The sequence below is a fragment of the Hibiscus syriacus genome, unplaced genomic scaffold (assembly GCF_006381635.1).
Source record: "Hibiscus syriacus cultivar Baekdansim isolate YM2019G1 unplaced genomic scaffold, ASM638163v2 tig00110450_pilon, whole genome shotgun sequence".
NCBI lineage: Eukaryota > Viridiplantae > Streptophyta > Magnoliopsida > Malvales > Malvaceae > Hibiscus > Hibiscus syriacus.
In genome coordinates this window covers 7,634,837-7,640,680 of record NW_024062743.1, presented here as the reverse complement: position 1 = coordinate 7,640,680, position 5,844 = coordinate 7,634,837, and the positions used below count along the sequence as shown (strand labels likewise).

Genomic DNA, 5,844 nt, shown 5'->3' with positions numbered 1-5,844 from the left:
CGAGTTTAATCAAATATTTAAAATATGAACAAAGTACACTAATGGCCTCTATTATAAGTCATTGTTTTGTAAGTTATTTTACTATCAAAAGTTACAAAATGATAATCTGATTATAGGGCGTTGCTTTCTTGAATTCTCCGACTATTAAAAGTTACAAAATGATAATCTGCCTATTCTTATGTTTCAAACTTGTCATTTCCATTAAAGAAATAATACTCTTTTAAACTGGATGTTAACCTGCTAATTGGGATATGATCAAATTTGATCTCAGAATCTCGAACGATTAGGCAACTCATACAGTTTTGGGATCAATTTTATCATATTTCAATCAACAAATTAACGTCCAACTTAAAAAATCATTAAATTTTTAACAAAAGAGACGAGTTTGAAACATATAATTAATCGAATGATCATTTTACAACTTGTAATAGTTGAGAGACTCAATAAAACATCATATAATCGAGAGACTATTTTGTAACTATTAATAGTCGGAAAACTCAATAAAACAATACCTTATAATCAGAGATCATTTATGTACTTTACCCTTAAAATGTTAAACAAACCATTTAAATTTTTTATAATCACCGGTATCCAATCTATCGATCGATTAATCTGGATCGAGTATTGTAGAGGCAAGAGCGACCCTCACAACCTAATTTGCTCAATTGCAAAAGCGCGTCAGGATACGGCATAAAACGATTTATACGCCTCTACGATTATTAACATATCAATAAATACCTTAGAATACAATACAAATAGTACTGTCACAAACAACATCTCGTCCATCCAAATATAAGCTGCCAAAAATAATTTTACTACCAAAGTTGCTTACAGTTTGAAACTTATTGTTCAGACTCCACGCAAATTTTGAATACCAAAATATATCCAAAACTTGTATTTGATTTTTTTTCTTCCATCAATTTAGAAAGCCTTTGAAATCTATTTAGAAAATCTTCAAAACCATATATACCAAATTCATCCAAATATTAGACATTGCTGAAAATAAAATACAAATATGAAGAAAATAAACGTTTCGAAGTTTATATAATGCAAATTATTAATATATCAGAATGTATATTAAATATATTTCGAATACAATTATTTCATGAGGAATAATACGACAACATGACATGAATACACGTAGTACCATACATTTATTACATGCACAATGTGCTATTTCTAGGTGAGGAAAAATGTATTCTCCGAAGTGTATCGCACTACATCCGACGACATGAATATAAGCCGGACACATGGATATTTTGGGATCTATACAAATATAAATTACTTTAAACATGAGTGTAACATGCACAAGGTGCTTTTGAGGTGAGAACAAACTATTCATAATTACGAAACAAACAATCCCGGGGGGGTGGGGGGACACTATTTTCTTTTTTCTCTCATTTCCTAGAAATGATTTTAAAGAAAACATTCTCTTGTCGCCCATTAAACAACACAAGGCAACCAAACCATTAAATCTCAACATCATCCGATTCATAACCTAAACAATACATTTCGATAAATCAAGCATCACATAAGTATAATCACCTGACTGAATCATCAACACCGTTGCGTTTTCTGGAAACATGTACGAGAATGGCATCATTTGATGCCAGGAAATAGGATCAGGATCTTTCCACTGCTGAATTTCCTCTCAAGCCATACCGAGGCTTGGTGCATCGACTGCCAGTACCGAGTAAATTCATTTTAGAAAATTTCTCTGTATATAGAAATATTTAAGATTAAATTACCAGGCGGGTTCTTGTACTATAAGCTAAAGGGAAAATTAGAACCTCTACTATAAAAGTGAGCAAATAAGCTTGTACATGTAATTTTGAAACAAATAGCTAAAATTTTGAACGGCGATAACCTATGTTAAAGAATGTTGACATATCGTGTTTAAGTGATATGGTAAAAAGAAGAAAAAAAAGATTCGAAATTTAGCATCTTTAAGATGAGGACTAAATTGTTCACTTATATCATACACTCCACTTTAAAATAGAACTAAGTATTTTTTAACGTTTAATCTTACCACCATTTACAAATTTACCCATTTACTTCAAAGTTAAAATATTCTATAGCTAAATAGCCTGCTCTTACGGTAGAGGGACTAGTTTGCTCCTATGCCTATAGTTCAACTACCCATGTGATAGTTTAGAAAAACATTTAATGAAAATGTCCAGCAGGACAATAGAACCGTAATAATCTATAGGAGAAGAAATTACTAGACAAGGTCTGATGCTGCAATGAAACAAGATAACACATGACTTCATCAACGAGGAACTCTTTTCTGACTCAGTATCTCCTGCTCTTTCAGTCGATGCTGGAACCGGGCAAGGCGATCTTGAAGACTAACCAGACCAGCAGTCTTGCGTGAAAGTACAATGCTCAGCTGGGTCACACAATTGTCAATGTGGCTGCCTTGTTGGTCCACCTCTGCCAAAAGCTTCATTTCCTGTAATATAGATGCAAACAAGATGACCAATGATTTAATTGTTGTATTAATCTATGTTAGTCAACTGTAAGTGTTGGATACTGGCATGTGTCTAACACAGGTAAGTTCAATTTTTTAAAAGAAGTTTTATTATATATATTTGGAGGGTCCTTGAATGGCCATTATCCTATACTCATGTCAAAGATCATACTGGGCATGAGTGTCGGACAATGGAACTTCAAGAAAAATATGAATTGGAGCAACATAGTTATGGATGTTTGAAACAAGGATAATTTGTCCAGTTTGTTGATGAGGGTTCAGTATAATGAATGTAAATGCTTCACAAGTACTTGAAAACAAACATTTTTCAGCCTTGATAAAAGTGCAATTTTACTTGCCTCACGAACAATCTCCATTGTGTCCTCCATTCCTTTCTGTGAGCAGCAATTAGAGCCTCTTCCTCCTGCAACCAACCAAAGTATACACAGAATGAAGAAAATACCGAGATCATAAATATATTTAAAAAATGAACAGTACCTAACCTCAAGTACTGCATTGATATTCTCATCAGCGGGAGGTTCAGGATCATATTGTCTATATCCCACGTTATTTGTCTCGCAATTATTAACAGCATTCGCCTGCCTAGAGTTTGAGGTGGACAAATCAGATCCTCCATCTTTCTTGGCCATATTCCTCATCTTCTCTGGTTTTTCTTCTCTAGTTGCTTTTCTACGAGGTGGTGACACCTTCGGCACTCTCTTCTGTACCAGCTGAATTTTGAGAATTTGATGAGTAAAATCTTTGACATGTAGAAACACCAGAATTACTATTTACTTCAAATCTCTCCCTATCAGTTGGGCCAGAAGCCTTTCCACATTCCTCCCTTCCATTGAAGGGGTAACTTGACAAAAAGGTTGAGGGCTGTTTGTCATAATCTGCAGTATAAACATCTTTCTCTACAATCCTTCGACCCGTATCAACAACTTTTACTTCCTGCTTTCGCTCATAAACGTCGTCAACATCAGCAGTAGGTAACAGAGAAGATGCTGAAGAAGCATCCTTGTTACTTGGTTGCAAAGAATTTACAGCCTGATCTTTTTTCGGATTACCAGTTCTGGAAAGACTCTTAACCCTGTTCATTGGAGAATAATAACCTTTATTTAATCAAAAAGTATAGACAGCAACAAAGGACGTAAATTTGTAGAAACTTGTTATAGAAACAAGCATACCTATCAGCATATCTCAAGAGTATTGAGTGTATGTACACATGAACCTGCATTTGGAGAAATACAGGAGATCATAACTGTTCTTGAATTGCCGATAAAAGAGTCACGGAGCACTGCAGTGAGTTTGCTCCCACGGAATGGTATATGGATCTGATCATTGTCCAGTGCACGAATGCACTCCTTAAGAACCAAAAGGCTTTTATTTATTTCAGCACCTTCGATCCTAGCAAGAATCAAAACCAGTTCTATCAGAACAAGCCAAAAACAAATCAGATGTTAAGCTAGTTAACAAGCTGGCAGATAAAACTAATCCGTAGATAGACCTTTGGAAGTGGTTTCTGAAAAACTTTTTTCCCACAGAAACGTTCAAACTTACCTTGTTTGGCGATCGTTGTCAGTGGTATCTGCACCTCTTTCGCTGCCAGCAAGATCAATAAAAGAGATCTTTCCCACAACCTTCCCTGGTTTTGATTCATTCCCATCATTGTTCTGCTTTGACACCTCAAATAAAAGAAATGGTTTTGGAATTTAAGGGTGTTTCTTGATGGCAAGTTGTAAAATAGCATGTGACCTTGAAGATTCCTCATTTGCACCAGTAGATCCTGTGCTTCTAGCGGCATTTCCCCTCTCAATGTATTCCTTCACAATTTGCACATCTGACACCTCAAATTCTTGCAATCCAACAATGCAGACTTGTTGTTTCCCATCTTCTCTCATACAAAGTTTCATATTGGAGAACAATTAGACTATTGAGTGACCCAACGGTTATTATCAGGTATACACATCCATCCACATTACAACAGTATATATATTGGAAGTGTAAGCTCGACGTGTGACCAGCAGAAATTTCAGACATTACACACCAAAAGTCAGTCAGGTTATCCTAAGGTTAAAAAAACACACACAATCACATACATAAATAAGCAAGGGAAGAAAAGGGAAATACTTTCTATCACTCAGAAGGTCAAAGAGTTTTCCACCATATATCTCAAAAAAGCTAAGCCACAATTTATATCTCTGATTGCGATAAACTGGCTGGTGCAAGTATCTAACAAGGTCTTGTGCTGCTCTGAGCGGTAATGGTTGCATTGTGAACGTCTTACCACTACCTGAAATTGAAAGCATATGCCATGAAACAGATCATATATGAGCAATAATGCCACATAACAATAAACTAGAAAGGTAAGGAGTTGTTCAACAAGAAGGACCGGGAAAATGAGAAAATGTCAATCATGTTTCCGGTTTTTGTCATTTCCTTAGTTTAGAACAGAGGATTTCTTCTTTTTCAAGAATTAGATGTTCTCTTAGCACTAGTTTTCTCAGCAACATACTCAAACATTTGCAGTCTCTAATATCCTATCCAAAGATCAGCCATATGCAGTCTCTAATATCCTCCCAAATAGTTTTATATATTTAAAATACCAAACAAATACCATGTACATCATTTGATAAAAACATTTATGGTTCTAAACTAGAATATAATTTCTTCCTAGCTCTCTGAATATTGTAAAATGATTGCAGGTTGAGAAATGATCTATATAAAACAGAGTGATAATTCCGGTATGGAATAAGGGGAAACAACAATGGAATAGAAAATAACAAACATAGCTAAAAAGATACTTATACTTCAACATCCAAATATAATCTCCATGAAAGTATGGGAATTAATATTAATCTTAAAAGAATATTTTGGCAGAAACAGAAATGAATAGACCCCTAGCTGCTATCCAAGTTGCATGCAGGCTTTGATATCAAAAATTTCTGCTTCTACATGAATATAGCTTAAAGATGACAATAATAGCAAATATTAACCACCATTAAGGAAGGAGGTTCAGAAACTCTTTGCACCTGTCTGTCCATAAGCAAAACAAGTGGCTTTTGTTCGCTGAAAGATGATGGGAATAATCGGCTCAGCAGTTTCACGATACACCTGTTATCACAAACAAAAGAACAGATCAATCTTAACAAAAGACTTGGGTCATAATATATTCAAAGTTATTCAAGATAGTCAATCATAACATGCATTATAAAATTATAATTCAGATAGTCAATCATGCATTAAGATGTCATCATACCTGAACAGAATAACAACTTCAAACACATATTAGAGGCTCGTCACAAGCCTTCCAATTACACAATTCATGCATTTACACAATTAATACACTTAGCTTTGCAATTGTTTATCAA

At 34.7% G+C, this 5,844-nt stretch overlaps 1 pseudogene; it reads right to left on the bottom strand.

Annotated features, from left to right (window-relative positions):
• Positions 1–2,109: 2,109 nt before the first annotated feature.
• On the bottom strand, positions 2,110–4,763 carry LOC120125983 (annotated as a pseudogene).
• Between the last annotated feature and the right edge of the window lie 1,081 nt (positions 4,764–5,844).